The sequence below is a fragment of the Carcharhinus amblyrhynchos genome, chromosome 14, assembly GCF_965287045.1.
Source record: "Carcharhinus amblyrhynchos chromosome 14, sCarAmb.v2.hapA, whole genome shotgun sequence".
Lineage (NCBI taxonomy): Eukaryota > Metazoa > Chordata > Chondrichthyes > Carcharhiniformes > Carcharhinidae > Carcharhinus > Carcharhinus amblyrhynchos.
Genome location: NC_137337.1, coordinates 33,723,244 through 33,739,579, shown reverse-complemented (window position 1 = coordinate 33,739,579; position 16,336 = coordinate 33,723,244). Strand labels below are relative to the sequence as shown.

At 43.1% G+C, this 16,336-nt stretch overlaps 1 protein-coding gene across 3 annotated transcripts in view; it reads right to left on the bottom strand.

Moving 5' to 3' along the window:
• The window catches only part of LOC145352570 (inverted formin-2-like), a 71,898-nt gene extending 60,668 nt beyond the window's left edge, over positions 1-11,230 (bottom strand). For 2 of the 3 annotated variants that reach the window (XM_080202603.1, XM_080202605.1), the window contains exon 1: positions 11,063-11,230. The gene's annotated coding sequence lies outside the window, so the exon portion shown is untranslated. Of the gene's footprint in view, positions 1-9,175; positions 9,592-11,062 lie in introns of those variants that run through there. The other variant, XM_080202604.1, reaches the window with a different exon arrangement.
• Between the last annotated feature and the right edge of the window lie 5,106 nt (positions 11,231-16,336).

The following is a 16,336-nucleotide window of genomic DNA, read 5'->3' as shown; positions in this document are numbered from 1 at the left end:
AACAAAAACAGCCCGGGAAATGGGCCCTTCGGCCCAACGAGCCTGCGCCGCCATTTTAACATTAGCAGTCCCCCTCCACCCATGACCCTTATCAATGCTTACGGCATTCCACACTGAGGGAAAACTAATTTAGGGACAATTTATTACCTCCAATCAGCCTAAAAGCACATTCAAGCTCTGTTTAATCTCTTAGACATCCAGCCTTGTCAATAGAACATTGCTGCTTCACAGGCTATATTAAGCTATCACCAACCTTTGAATCACCTTGGATATCTGGCTTCTTGCAAGCTGACATCCCCAGGTCTGCACCTTGCAGCCCTATCTTTAACCTGGAGTTCCTCTGCTCCCCACTCTTAACGTTAACAGAACAAATTCTTTTTCCTAATTTCTGTTCCTTGTTCAATGAATTCACAATCTTCCTGGAACTTTCCTCTCTCCCATTCCTTGGTTTCTGGGCATTCTTTGTTTTTTTTTAGTTTGGGGCCTGCTGGCTGCAGCCTCTCTTCATCCCTGTTCAGCAGTTTCCCTGAAAAGCTGCTTGTTTCTGGGTTACCTTGTTCCAAATGAATGCAAACTGCCATTGCTACTTCCGTGGGCCTCTAATTACTCGACAACAGCCTACTTCTTATATCCTGTGTTTGCTTTAAAGTTGTAAAACCTTCATTAAAAGACTGGCATCTAAACAAACTCAGAGACTGACAGGCCCCTTCTCAAAGTGAAACTAAAACTTAAAAACTATAGGTTAAGCTAAACATATAAATACAAATATATCCTACTTAAAATGATCTTTATGTCCTTTTACTGATTGTATATTTTCATTGTTCAAGACTTTTTACAGGATATGTGCATTATAATTTCTAATAGGACTTACGTGATGTGATATTCTGTGTTCCAGATGATTTTATGCCCAAGTTACACAATCAATAATCATTATGATAGAGTGGGTAAGGTTAAGTTACGTTCTTTGATATTATTGTCATATGAGGAGATACAAAGTCGGTTCAGAATATATTCACTGGAGCTTAGAAGAATGAAAGGGGAGCTCATAGAAACTTATACAGTTCTAACAGGATTAGGCAGGGTAGATTCAGAAAGAATGTTTCTGATGGTGGCTGATTCCAGAGCTAGAGGATAAGGGGAGGAGAAATTTCTTCACCCAGAGGGTGGTAAATCTGTGGAATTCACTACCACAGAACGTTGTTGAGGCCTAAATGTTGTCTGATTTCAAGAAGAAATTAAATTTAGCTCTTGGGGCTAAAGAGATCAAGGAATATGGAGGGGGGGGGACGGTGAGGAGGGGAGGATCAGGATATTGAATGTGATAATCAGCCATGTTCAAAATGAATGGCAGAGTTGACTTGAAGGGCTGAATGGCCTACTCCTGTTTCTAGTTTCTGTTTACTGGTTTTTGTAGTTTTGGAAGTCAGTGGATGTACAAATTTGTAAAACTGTAACTCGAGCAGAATGAGATTTTTGGGGATGATTGCTGTGTGAATAGATGGAAATCTACATGTATGTCAGTACAGGTGGATTTGTAATCAGTAAATCTAGGCCTTTCCTTCCCACCGCTGAAGGTTATTTGTTTAATTATGTAGTTTCATGGACAGTTCATTCAAATCTTTTGCTGCCCTCAGGTTTTGTGGCTCTAGTGACTGCTTGGTTTTCCTCACTGTCACATCTGTCCTGTTTAGTCATCAAATCAGGCCTGAAAGGATGACAGGGTGGAGCTCAGGGAAATTCAGTTGAAGTTTTTAAAATACCGAATGGCCTAAACGTTAGCCATGTAAATAAACTATTTAAATTAGACTGGTTGGCTACAATGAAAATGTACAATCAGTAATAGGAAGTAGAGATCATTTTAAGTAGGGTATACTGGTATTTATGTGTTTAGCATAACTTACGTTCACAGAGGTAACTTTATTTTTTTTCATTCATGGGACGTGGGCATCACTGGTTAGGCCAGCATTGATTGCCCTTCCATAATTGCCCCTGAAAGGTGGTGACAAGATGCCTTCTTGAACTGTTGTAGTCCATATGTGTAGGTGCACCCTAGTTGGGAGTTCCAGGATTTTGGCCTACTAACAGTGAAGGATTGAAGCTATATTTCCAAGTCAGGATGGTATGTGACTTGGAGGGGAGCAGATATAGTAATAGTGTTCCCATTGGTTAAGTAAGCATAGAATTAGGTTAAATGTCAGGAAGTTTTCCTTTTCACTGATGGCCATGTTGGAACAAATTGACAGCTTGTTCAGTGATTTAATGTCAGGGTTTGAAATAGAGCTGGCTGAGGGCTGACGCTAATATTGCTGTGTATAAAATGGGATTTTTTTAATACTCATTTGTGGGACATGGGCATCGCTGGCTGACCAGCATTTATTGCCCAGTCCTAGTTGCTCGACGGCAGTTGAGAGTCAACCACATTGCTCTGGCTCTGGAGTCACATGTAGGCCAGACTGGGTAAAGATTGCAGATTTCCTTCCCTAAAGGACATCAGTGAATGAGATGGTTTTTTCCGATAATCAACAATGGTTTCATGGTCATCAATAGATTCCTAATTCCAGATTTTTTTTTAATTGAATTCAAATTCCACCAGCGGCTATGGCGGGATTCGAACCCGGGTCCCCAGAGCATTAGCTGAGTTTCTGGATTAATAATTTAGCGATAGTACCACTCGGCCATTGCTTGCCCGTTGGGTGATGTGTCTCATGATGACTATGAAATCGTTGTTGATCACCTTCAGGAGCTAGAGAGAAATTTCCCAATTCTTTTTTCCTGACTTGGCTTTGTGTTTGTTGTCAGGTGCTCTTTTGCTTCAGCCAGGGAATCATATGGCTGTGGATGGAAAGCATTCAAGTCATGATGTTTAAACTGCAATATGATACCGTGAGCCAGGTTTAGTGGACTGGCTAGTCTTTCCCTGACCATCAACATTGTGTATTTTGTAAAGTATCTTTTTAAATCTCCCTTGTAACTTCGAACAGAGTAACCTTACTGGGACTTGAATTATTTGGAAAGGAGAAGTTGACAAGATTTAACAACAATAATGTCGTATTCTATTGTGTCATATAGTGCGATGATAGCAATGCTTTACTTTTCCATTTGAATGAACCAGTTATCAGTTGTCATTATAAGTTGTGTGATCTTGTTAAAATTTGTAAAGAATTGTCCTTCTGCTCTTATGTCTACAAAGGTTACCAGCCAGTTTAGCATAAATAAAAGCTGCTGTGTAAGTAAACATTGCCTGATGAGCTTCTACCCTCTTCACTTTCTGCAAAGCGCATTCATTATTGCTTAACTAACAAAGAAATATGAAGAAGAAAATCTGAATTCTCATGGTTTTCAGGACAGCAAAAGCTACATTTGCTCCAGTGCAGATTAAAAATAAGTTTAGGTTCCAGTGGTTAGCACTGCTGCCTCACAGCGCAAAGGACCCGGGTTCAATTCCTGGCTGTGTGGAGACTGCACATTCTCTCCGTGTCTGCGTGGTTTTCCTCCAGGTTCTCTGGTTTCCTTCTATAGTCTGAAAGACGTGCTGGCTAGATGCGTTGGCCATGCTAAATTGTCCCTCAGTGTACCTGAACAGAAGCCAGAGTGTGGTAACTAGAGGATTTTCACAGTATCTTCATTGCAGTATTAATGTAAGCGTACTTGTGACACTAAGAAATATACTTTCACACTAGCAAAACTCATAAAAATGATGAATCCATAGAAGACTGCATCAGATAGAAAAGCCGAATGTCATTAAGCTGCAGAATGTGTTTCTCCTCAGTTTCTCAATGCTATCGTGACAGGGAATCATGGAGTTGAATCTGTCCATCACAGACCATGAAACGTGTGTTGTTTATTTGAACAAATTTGCAAAGTAGTACCGATATTTTCTGTACAAAACATTTAAAAAGATCTATCATTCTTTACTTCATGGTGTTTTTCTGGCTTCGTGATATTTGTGAAATTAGATCAAAGGACTATTCGTAAAATGGGATGTTCTTTTCTAAAACTTTCCTTTCCTGTTGTGCCCAGACAATTGAATTGAATTGTGAAACAAAGTTAGCTGCAATACTGAGCCATTGCAATTGGATGAGAGACTGTTTAAAGTTTATTTATTAGTCACAAGGATAATGTTAACACTGCAATGCAGTTATTGTAAAATTCCCCTAGTCGCCACATTCCAGCACCTGTTCAGATCACCAGCACGTCTTTCGGAAGAGATTTCTGACAGATAAACACCACACTGAACTGGCCTCTGAGTTAAAATAGTCAGCCTGGGCCAACAAGTGTCTCTTACACTAACCCATCAACACATCTGCTTGAAAACCACTGGACTTAAAATTGGACCCTGAGTTTCATGCAGAGGTGAGAGATTTGGGGAGGGGAAAGAAATGTTCCACTCTGAACCTTGGGACATCACAGTGGCTGGGGGGTCATGGGGGCACAGTGGTGAGCACTGCTGCCTCACAGTGCCAGGGACCTGAATTCAATCCTGGCTTCGGTTCATTGTTGATGTGGAGTCTGCACATTCTTCCCGTGTCTGCATGGGTTTCCTCCAGATGCTCCAGTTTCCTCCCACAGTTCAAAGGTGTGCAGGTTAGGTTGATTGGTCATGCTAAATTGACCCTAGCGTCAGTGGTATTAGCAGGGTAAATATGTCAGGTTACGAGAATGGGGCCTGGGTGGGATTGTGGTGGGTGCGGACTTGATGGGTCGAATGGCCTCCTTCTGCACTGTAGGGATTCTATGAACATATACTCCGTAGAAATAATGCATAAATGATTTTACTTTAGCACTGACCTCAATGGAATTATTGTCTTTTTACAGTTTTTATTTGCAGTGTTAGAAAAATCAACTTATTCCTGAGCTTAGAAATTTTACAACCAAAATATTGATAAATGTGCTACATCAGTGCATTGTTGCTCTGAGTAAGGTCCTTATTCTTCAGTATAACTAAGAACAGTATGCACAGATAAAGTTTAAAAGTTTATATTATTAGTATCATAAGTAGGCTTACATTAACACTGCAATGAAGTTACTGTGCAAGTCCCCTAGAGGATTGTTGAGGTTGTGTGACCGAGCCATTGAATATATGTTATGAGACCTCAGCTTCTTCACCAGCATTAAGATCCTCTTAAAAAGTCCCTTTTTATTGTCTCGGTATCCAATTTTTATCCAATTTCTGTGAAATTTTCAGACTTTCTAAAGTCTCCATATAAAGGTAAGTTGTTCTTATTGGTGTTTCAGTTGCGAAGGCTGAAGTCTTGAAATTTAAGTGGCAGCAAACTTGCGTGTTAAATAATTATTAAATATTCCAAATAGCCACAGTACCAGGGCCACTGGCCTTTTCAGCAGGACAGTGTCAGCTAGAATGTATGAGAGCAATTTGGAATACCTTTCCGCATCGCTGAAAAACATGCCAAAGGGCTGTTTCAACTCAATTCAGTGGTTTAACCTCAGAGACCTGCAGACATTCCAGGGAACATTCCAGGCCAACAAACAAGTTAATATTTCAGGTGTCAACTTGTCAGTTTATTGCCAGACATTGAGATGGTCTCTTTCACTTCATCTCATTTCCGGTTTCTAACATTTCCAGTTGTTTTTGTTTTGCTTTTTGTTTATTTCTGGCACAGTTTTGAGTGAGGATGTGGAGATGCTGGCATAGGACTGGGGTGGACACAGTCAGAAGTCTCACTGCACCGGGTTAAAGTCCAACAGGTTTATTTGGAATCACGAGCTTTCGGAGCACTGCTCCTTCATCAGGTGAGTGGAGAGGTAATTGAGTGAATGCCTTACACGGTTGGAACTTAAGAGGTGTTGTCCCTCCCTGTTCCGCTGGTACAAGTGGACATTAAAGATAATTTAAAGAGGAGCACCGAGTTCTGGTCATTCTCTAGCTAATGTTCTTCCAAACAATGCAGCCCACAAACAGATTAATCAACACCCTGTGGGAGATTATTGCTGCAGGATTTCCAAGTAAGCTGCAATGGGGTGAGGGCACAGTAAATAAGGAAAAACTGCTCCTAAGGTTTGAGAACCAGAGGGCATAGATTTAAGATAATTGGCAAGAGAAGCAATGGCAACATGAGAGAAAATCTTTTTTGTCCAGTGAGTGGTTGGGATCTGGAATGCACTGTCTGAGTGTGGCGGAGGCAGGTGCAGGTGAGGCGTTTAAGAGGGAACTTGATTGTTACCCAAAAAGGAAGAATGTGCAAAGCTAAAGGGAGAGGGGAGAGAGTGGCACCAGATAAATTGCTCCTATAGAGGACCAGCACTGACACAATGGGCCAAATGGCCTCCTCCTGTGCTGTAATAATTCTGTGATTCTACAGTTTCAAAAACCACTCTGTGTTTGATGTGTTCTGATTATTTTTGTTACATTTGCTTTGTTAATACTTTTGTTTTAATCACGCAATGTTACTTCTGTGTACAAGTTGAACTGTCCTGCAATCTGAATTCAAATAGGGCCCTGTTATTTCAAGGCAATTACTTGCATGAACCTAAGGCCAACCATAGAAACCATTCTCGAGCATCCAATCCCAATCTATCATATGGGAGGCCAAAATGGAAGTGTGTGGAGAAGTTAAACAGAATCACATCAGTGTAGAAGGAAGCCATTTGATCCATCAAGTCCCCACTGGCTGCCAGCAAGAGCATTCCACTCAGTCCCTGTCCCCTGCCTTAACTCCATAGTCTTGCAAATGCTTCCTTTTCAGATAGCAATCCAATTCCCTTTTAAATACCTCAATCGAAACTGCCTCCACCTCCCTTTCAGGATGTTCATTCCAGACTCCAACCAACCTCCGAGTGAAAACACTTTTCCTCACATCAGTTTTAATCCTTTAGCTAATTACTTTGAAATGTGCCCCTAGTTCTTGATTGTCCCTTGAGTGAGAACAGTTTCTCAATATTTATGCTGTTCATACCCCTCAGATCTCTCTACCAAGTTATCTCTGAGGAAGAATCCCAACCTCTCCAATTTATCCACGTAGTTACAATTTGTTATCTCTGGAATCATTCCTGCGAGTCTTCCCTGTATTCTCTCTAATGTCTTTACATTCTTCCTCAAGTATGTTGTCCAGAACTGAATGCAGTACTCCAGATGAGGCCTAACTAGTGTCTTATACAAATTCAACATGACCTTACTCTTGTACTCAATCACCCGATTGATAAAGTCTAAGATACTACATGCTTTACTAAGTGCTCTGTCAATATGGCCTGCCATCTCCAGTGATTTATGTACAGATACAATGAGGTCCCTCTCTTACTGCACTTCCTTTAGAGCTTCTCCCTTTCTTTTATACTGCCTTTCCATATTCTTTCTGTCCAAATGAATCAGCTCACACTTCTCTCCATCGAGCTTCATCTGCCACATGTCTCTCTAATCCACCAACATTTTGTCCTTTAAAAGTTTGAGACCATCCTCAACACAGTTGACAATGTTTCCAGTTTTTCATAATCTGCAAATTTTGAGATCATGCCCAGACTACCCACAGTCTGGGTCGTTAAGAGAAAAGCTCCCAACACTGGCCCTGGGGAAATCCATTACAAACTTTCTTCCAGTCTGAAAAACAGCCATTTATCACCATTCTGTTTCCTATCGCTCAGCTAGTTTTTTTATCCAAATGCTTACTTTCCCTTTTATTTCATGAGCAAAAATTTTGCTCACAAGTGCGTTGTGTGGCATTATATCAAATGCCTTTTGAAAATCCATGTACACAACATCAATGGCATTGCCCTTATCGACCTTCCCTGAGACCTTCTCAAAAACTCTGGCAAGTTAATTAAACATGATATTTGCTTATTGAATCCATGTTGGCTTTCTTTAATTAACTGAACAGTTGAACTGACAATTGATTTTGTCCTGAATAGTAATTTCCAGGAGTTTCCCTATGACCAAAGTGGTGTGTAGTTGTTGGCTTTATCCTTGCATTACTTTTTGAACAAGGTTATAACATTCACAATGTTCCAGTTCTCTGGCACCAAACCCTGTGTCTAAGGAAGACTGGAATATTATCACTAGTGCCTGTACAACTTCCATTCTTACTTCCTTTGGTATCCTTGGAAGCCTCTTACCGGTCCTGGTACCTTACTGGTTTTAAGTGAAGACAACCTTTCTAACATCTCCTTCTTCTCAACTGTAAATCCCTTGAGTGTGCCAGTTACCTTCACTCTTTCCTCGACCCTGGTAGCATATTTTCCCTTTGCAAAAACAGTTGCAAATTGCTTGTTTAATATCTCCACTATTCCTCTTTCCTCCAAGTACAAATCCCCTTTTTTAAAAATCCCTAATTGGCTCTACTTTTCCTTTTGCCACTCTTTTATTATTTATATGTCTATGGAAGACCTTGAGATTCTCTTTAATGCTAATGTTTACTGCCAATCTCTTTTCATGCTCCCTTCTTGCTTTTCTTATTAGTCTTTTAACTTGCTCTCTGGTCCTTGTAAATTGGGCCTGATGCACCATTGAACTTTCTGCCGGTCATAAGCATACTTCTTCCTTTTCAACTTCACCTCAATCGGTTATCACATCCGTCACCTATCATACGCTCTGATAGACAATTGCATCAACTTCAACAGGTAGAAAAGATGATTCTGCATCCCCAGGCCATGACTAACGTCACCCCTGTAGTGTAGAAGATGTCACCAGATCCAGTACTGGACCAGAGGTACAACGGGCAGAGAATGTGATCATCTCCCTCTTCCGTAACTAGGTACTTATCTGCTTCCATTCCAGATGAACTGGTTTGATATACCATCAGCTCAGGGAATTACAGTGCAATATCTATTACTTTTGTGATGCTGTGGGGAAGTACCCATTGCTACATCGGTCCAAATGCAGGAAACTGTTAGGTGAATATTGGCAGCACAATGGGATATTTCTATGAGAGTTTTATAGTGATGTGGCATTGACGGCAAAATTGTTATAATGGATGGACATGTTTGGAAGGTTCAAAAGTATCTCTTAGAGCAGAATAAAAGTATTCGCATCCTGCTGTATAAATATTGCAAGAATGTTGCTTTACTATACAAAGGCGTGTCTGTGCAACACCTGTGTTAATCTTTACATTAGTCAGCAAAGGTGAGCTGAGTTTAAACAATAACGCACGGCACTATGTTATTTTGGAATCCGCTTCATAATGGCTGAATTAACAAGTCACACATTGCACACACAACACATTCCTACCCCACCAATTAAGACGTTTAAGTTCGTCAACTCCTCTGAATGCTGTCAGCGTGGTGAAAAGTTATTCAATCAGAACTTAGGATACAACGATTCGAAACTGAACCTTCTGCAAACCTTGCTTCGCCAATACACTATTTTGAAACGAGCAAGTCACAAGAAAACTGCTTCAGATGATCTTCAGTTTGTCACAAGCAGAAACGTAATCTCTTCTGAATGAAGTTGCCCAGGCTTTGCTATCGAACGGGGTAAGTGACACAACAGAAATAAATGTCATTCTCAGCTGACTTTGATGGACTGCTGCCGACTGAAGGTTTTTTATCGTGCACACACATACGCGCTTGAGGAACGTAAGCTGCAATTGTGGTTAAAAGTAATTATACCAGTTACAGACTGACTAACAGTTAAGAATTCCTAGTGCTGGGTGGGTCGCTCAACCTATACATCCTGTTCCATCTTTATTTGTGGAGTTATTTTTCATAAATTCAGACTTTCAATGCTGCAAATTAATGCTGGTAATGTAAATCCAGCTTCATTGTATTTGTTCCATTTGCATTTCTTGTGCGGAAAATAATTAAAATATTGGATCCCTACAGTACAGTAAGAGGTCATTCGGCAAGACTGCTCCAACTCTCTGACAGAGCATCCCTGTAACCCTACATATTAGCCCCGTTAATCCCCCAATTTACACATTTTTGGACACTAATGGGCAATTTACCATGGCCAATCTTCCTAACCTGCACATTACGTAAGAAAACGTAAGAAGTAGGAGCAGGAGTAGGCCATCTCGCCCTTCGAGCCTGCTCTGCCATTCAATAAGATCATGGCTGATCTGAGGTGGATCAGTTCCACTTTCCCGCTTTCTCCCCATAACCCTTAATTCCCTTGTCTGTCAAAAACCTATCTACCCGTGACTTAAATATATTTAGCGAGGCAGCCTCCACCACTTCAACGGGCAGAGAATTCCAGAGATTCACCACCCTTTGAGTGAAGAAATTCCTCCTCAACTCCGTTCTAAACTGCTCCCCCCCCCCCCCCAATCTTGAGGCTGTGCCCTCTAGTCCTACTGTCCTTTCTGAGCGGGACACGAATGGGCAATTTACCAATCTTCCTAACCCACACATCTTTGGACTGTGGGAAGAAACTGGAGCACTCGGAGGAAACCCATGCAGACACGGGGAGAACGTGCAAACTCCACACCCACACACACACACACACACACACAGTCACCCCTGAGGCCAGAATTGAACCCGGGTCCCTGTTGCTGTAAGGCAGCAGTTCTAACCATTGTGTCACCATGCCGTCCCAAAGTTAACTCAGTCCACGCTCATTTTTTGGAGTCAGAAGGTTGAAGATCCAGGGTTTGAGCACAGAAGCTGGGGTAACATTTCCCTGGGGTATCCAGGGTGTGTGCCACTTTTCAAATCAGGTGTTAACCTTGTCCACTTGTGCACTTAACTGGTGAGATATGTCAACACTTGAAGAACATTAGGGCATTCTTATGATATCACGGCCAACATTTTAGCCAGCAATAATTGAGTACCAGTGATACTTCATTTCATTTTCAACTTATCATGTGAACTACATGTAAACTGTAAAGGAGAGTTCTGCACTGCTTCAAGAAGTCACTCGTAGGGCGTGGTTTTTTTGGTGAAGTTCTGTACAAAGCATTCTTTCTCAAGCGGATAAAAAAGGAAAGCACCAGCTTGGTGTTGGAAAACCTCCAAACTAATCAACTCTGCTGTAAACTGTTACGGAACTATTCAAAGTAACTGTACAATCTATACAAGATGACTTAGGTATAAGTGAGCATCAAAATAGAATCTCAACTAAACATTTTCTTTAGATTTTGGCATCGCAGTTACAACGCAAGAGAATCCAGCTACTTACCAATAAATGCTAATTGTTCGAGTGGCAGTCATTAGTTTTCTGAAAAAATCGAATTTGTAAGTAGTTTCCTCTGGGTCATTTATCCTGCATTAGTGCATTACCCGAGCAGCCGACTCAGTACAGCAAGCTGCATTGCTCATTAGGGTGTAGTCATTTGGCTCCACCTCCACCACACTGTCGGCTCTGAGCACTGAACAAGAATGTTCTTTTCAGAGTTGAAAGCCTGATGTGTAAATTGACTAAAACCAGTCAAATCTGTGATGATATGTTAGGCAACAAAGCATTTTCTTCTCAAATGAAGCCTTGGTTCTGAGGAGTCATGTTTCACAGGAAGGGCTAGAGCAAACACAATTTCCAATTGAGCATTTTTTTAATGCTGACACTCTGATTCCTCTGGTGACTTGGAAATGAGTCAGTGTTAGGTTGTTGGGAAAAGTGGGGAATGTGATGACTACTGCACTTTAAGCGCTCAGGAATAGAAAAAGAAACATCAAATGGTTTTGACTTTCCTGCTAGTGGATTGTTAGACGATGTAAATGAGGTTATTATCCTTTTGCTGTGTTGTAAGGGTTATTCAAGGGGCTTTCTGAAACATACAAACATTCTCCGCTCAATAATTTCTGTATCCGAGAGAGCATGAACGAGGTGAATTGTGGCGTGAATTCTAATTCGATGGGCGGATCCTGAGCCCGCAATCTCCATGTGTGGGATTGCCAGTGATGGTGCAAAATCCGGAGAAAACCATGGGCGGCACGGTGGCACAGTGGTTGGCACTGCTGCCTCACAGTGCCAGGGACCCAGGTTCAGTTCCCGGCTCGGGTCACTGACTGTGCGGAGTCTGAATATTCTAGAATCATAGTGCAGAAAGAGGCCATTTGGCCCATCAAGTCTGCACTGACCACAATCCCACTCAGGCCCTACCCCCATATCCCTACTTATTTACCCACTAATCCCTCTAACCTATGCATCTCAGGACACTAAGGGGCAATTTTAGCATGGCCAATCCACCTAACCCGCACATCTTTGCACATCTTCTCCCCATATCTGTGTGGGTTTCCTCTGGGTGCTCTGGTTTTCTCCTGCAGTCCAGAGATGTGCAAGTTAGGAGCACTGACCATGTTAAATTCTCCCTCAGTGTATCTGAACAAGTGCCAGAGTGTGGCAACTATGAGATTTTCATAGTAACTTCATTGCAGCGTTAATGTAAGCTTACTTGTGACGCTAATAAATAAACTTTAAAAAACTTAAAACTTTAAAAACTGGTGGTTCATGATTTCTGATTTCTCTTGCCCCTCGCCAGCAAGGTACGGGCATGAACCTGATGTTAATAGGTTCTCATAAATTTAAATATAATTATCTCATCCCCTCACCAAATTATCCCCCTTCACTAAATATTCACCATGTCAGCGAGATTCTCGACAGGTTTGGCCAGGTGTAGACTATTGAGGGAAATCCCATCAAAGGCGCGAAAGGTCAATATAACCCCTGGGGGAGAGGGAAATGGCCAGGCCAATCCCTGGCAATACCCCCTGGCAGAGGTTGGCACTGCCATCCTGTGCCGGCATGGGCTTTAGGGGGAGCCTCATTGTAGGAGGCTCATTTATTTGTGCTGTGGGGGGGAAGTGAGCTCCTAAGAGGTGTGTGGATGGGGATGCCGACTATGATTGTGGATGGGGGGAGGAGGGAGGGTGTGGAATGGAGATGCCATCAAAAATCGAGGGGTGGGATGCTGGTGATGATTGTGTGTTGGGGGAAGGGGGGGTGTGGAATGGAGAGGCCATCAAAGATCATGGGATGGGGGAGGGTGGAAATGGCGCTGGCAATGATTGTGGATTGAGGGAGGGTGCAGAATGGGGATGCCAGCGATAATTAGGGGGAGGGGAGATGCTGGCTTGTGGGGGGTGGGGAGCGGGCTCTGGTGATGATTGTGGGTGGGAGGAGGGGAGTAAGCTTTGTGTTCCAATTGTGGCACCCTTTAAAAGTGTAAACCACGCCCACTCATTTTTCTCCAGACGATGAGGCTCAAAATGTGGAGAGAAAACTGGTTATTGGAGCTGAAGAACTTTATACCAGTTTTCCCACCAGGACTAACACTTTGCCAACTTCTGGTTGCCCCCACTGTGTCCAATATAGAATGAAAATATATTAATGTTAGTAAATACAAAGTACAAAAAGCATATCTTGAGAAAGAAGCAGTTGCAGTTGAAGCATCGACCTATAAAATGGACACAATGTAACTGCTAATAGCTGGGAGGGAGGCCAGGTGAAGGGCTAAGCACTTGCCCACTGCCTTTGAGATTGGGGGAAACCTGTAAAGGATGCACTCACTGAATGTATTGCTTCAATTTGTTCACATATCCCCTGACGCATCGAAGATGCAGGTTGCAGGGAACCCTGCCTTGGTAATAACTGCCATCTAGATCATAGAATCATAGAATCTTACAGTGTGGAAGGAGGCCATTTGGTCCATTGTGTCTGCACCAACAACAATCCTAACCAGGACCTATCCCTGCAGCCCCACATATTCACCCTGCTAATCCCTCTAACCCACGCATCCCAGGATACTAAGGAGCAATTTAGCATGGCCGATGCACCTAACCAGCACATCTTTCAGACTGTGGGAGAAATCCAGAGCACCTGAAGGAAACCACGCAGATATGGGGAGAATGTGCAGACTCCAGACAGACAGTGACCCAAGCCAGGAATCAAACCCAGGTCTCTGGAGCTGTGAGATCACAGTGCTAACCACCGTGCCACCCGGTCAGGAGAAGGAGGGTGCATTGCCAGTTGGCAAAGGCCCTGAGAAGCAAGGCTCCGAGCCGAAGAGGCAGCAGGACCTTTCTAAGGTCAGGAGACTGGTGAACATGGACCATTGCAGCTGTGAGCATTGGTCAGGCCATGGTGTATTACTGGCAGTGCTCTTATCTAGAGCTCAGCAAAAGACAATGTTGGAGATGCCTTTGTAAGTCACTGGATTTGGTTGCTCAGATCTGCCAGTTACTCCAGTATGAGCTGCAGGCATAAGGATGCTGGAGGAGTAGTGCGGAGCTTCTGGCCTGCAATGAGTGAATGTCTGAGCAGGTGTTATTTAAATATGGTGCCAGGATTTTTGACCCCATGAGGTAATGGGGGTTGGTTCCTGCCTACCCCACTGTAAAATTTCCCAAGCTTCTCATGGATGAATAATCAATGAGCTCATAGGGGGAAGATCATGTGTTCACCTGCCCTGCTGCCCAGTGACAAGTACACTCACTATTACGCCTTCCTCCATACTCAGGCTGTAATCTTACTGGCTCATCCCACCAGCCAATTGTCATGGAGACTTGGGAAGATTTGCCTCTTGTGATCTTATCGGCACTGATTTGCCCCCAAATTTGGCTTTGCGCCCTCAATATTTATAACATTAATTAAATGTGAAGGGGTGAGGGGAGGGGGACGATGCCCAGGGTGGCAATCAGGGGTAGGGGGGTGGTGGTGGAACTCTGCAGTGGTAGTGATTGGCCAAGGGATGGGGTTTGGGGGGACTCTCTAGGGATGGTGACTGGGGAAGTTTGCAGGGTTGGTAATGGGGGGAGGTGTGGGGGAACTCTGCAGCATTGTAATCGGTGGGGGGGGTGGTTTCGGGAAGTCTGCAGAGATGGTAATCGGAGGGGGGTGCAGTTTCGGTGAATTCTGCAGGGGTGGTAATTGGGGGGGAGGTTTTGGGGGAGTCTGCACTGGTGGTAATCAGCCAGGGCAATGTCGGGGAACTCTGCAGAGACGGTGATCAGGGTGGGGAGGGGTGTGGTGGTGATTGGTGGGGGTTTGGGGGAACTCTATAGCGGTAATGATTGACTGGGCGGGGTGGGGGGAGGGTGAGTGGGGGGTGTGGGGGTGCGGTGGTGATCAGTCGGGATTTGGGGGAACTCTACAGCGGTAATGATTGGCCAAGGGGGTAATGTCCAGTGGGCACCTGTGCAATGATGCCCAAAGAGCTGAGCAGCTGGCTACACTGGCAAAAATTATATCCTGGCATTTTATTTTCCTGAGTACTGTATGACTGCGACTGGGAACTTGCCCAATCGGCGCGATTCTCTCATTTTGACACTCATTCGGCACTAAGAGTCTTTTTCACAAAATTTCGCTCTTAGTCTCCAGAATGGAAAATTTTGCCTGAATCATTTGGAAAATTATTGCAGTCACACAATTAAGGTTGTAGCTGTTGCAAGTCCAAAAATTGGCTGCCTTCTGCTTTGCAAAGTTCCATTTAGTATTCATGTTGGGGCTTTTGCAAGTGTGAGACATTTTTCTTTTTCATTCTGCCTCAGAAACCTCCTTCTTTTATCATCATTTCTCCCGAGTGTTGCAATAAACCACTGAGGTTCCAATCGGTTAGGCAATAAAAGAGATAAGGATTTGATGACAGAAGATAGAAGTGGATGATCAGACAGAGAACAATGCAGAGCTCCATAGAACAGGAATCCTGTGCTAAGTGTCTGCAGCTCTTAAAGAGGCAAAGGCCCTCATTTTACTGGCATGGCCCAAGGCTCATAAGATTATGCCCGAGGCCAAAGGGGAATGCCATTCTGCGAGGCTTGCTTGTCCTAATTGTGGGATGGCTGTACCGGTAACATCAGGCCCACAGTGTCCTCGGCGATTATTTTTGATTTCTACGTATATATTTATTATGTTGCTGTTAAAATTTCTGGTAAAACTTGGAAATATTTGGGCACCAGATATTAAATAGCTTTACCTGTATTTGTTGAATCTAATGTCCAATATGAAAATTAGCTCCCAGTTGAATATTGTGACTGGATAATGTTTTGCATTATTAACTAAATATTTGGGTCTGGATTTAGCATGTTAGATCAGGCTCTTTAAGGAGTATTGGCAGACTCAGTTGCTGACTAAAGTCTGCTTAGTTTTTTTTTAATTTAATTGCCTTTTGCTTCACTTTGCTCCATTAATTGATTGATTTTTCTGTGTAGTTCTTTTGAAGAAGAAGAGCTGATTTGCACTATCCAATTCATGTAATCTCTGTCCTTGGAATCCTTAAATCTGCATTTAGCAAGTTAAGAAAGTCAAAGATTTCCTCCAAATTGAAAACACCCTTCATGGCACGGTGGCGCAATGGTTAGCACATCTGCCTCACAGCACCAGGGACCTGGACTCGATTCCTGGCTTGGGTCACTGTCTGTGTGGAGGTTGCACATTCTCCCCGTGTCTGCATGGGTTTCCTCTGGGTGTTCCTGTTTCCTCCCACAGTCCAAAGATGTTCAGGTTAGATGCATTGGC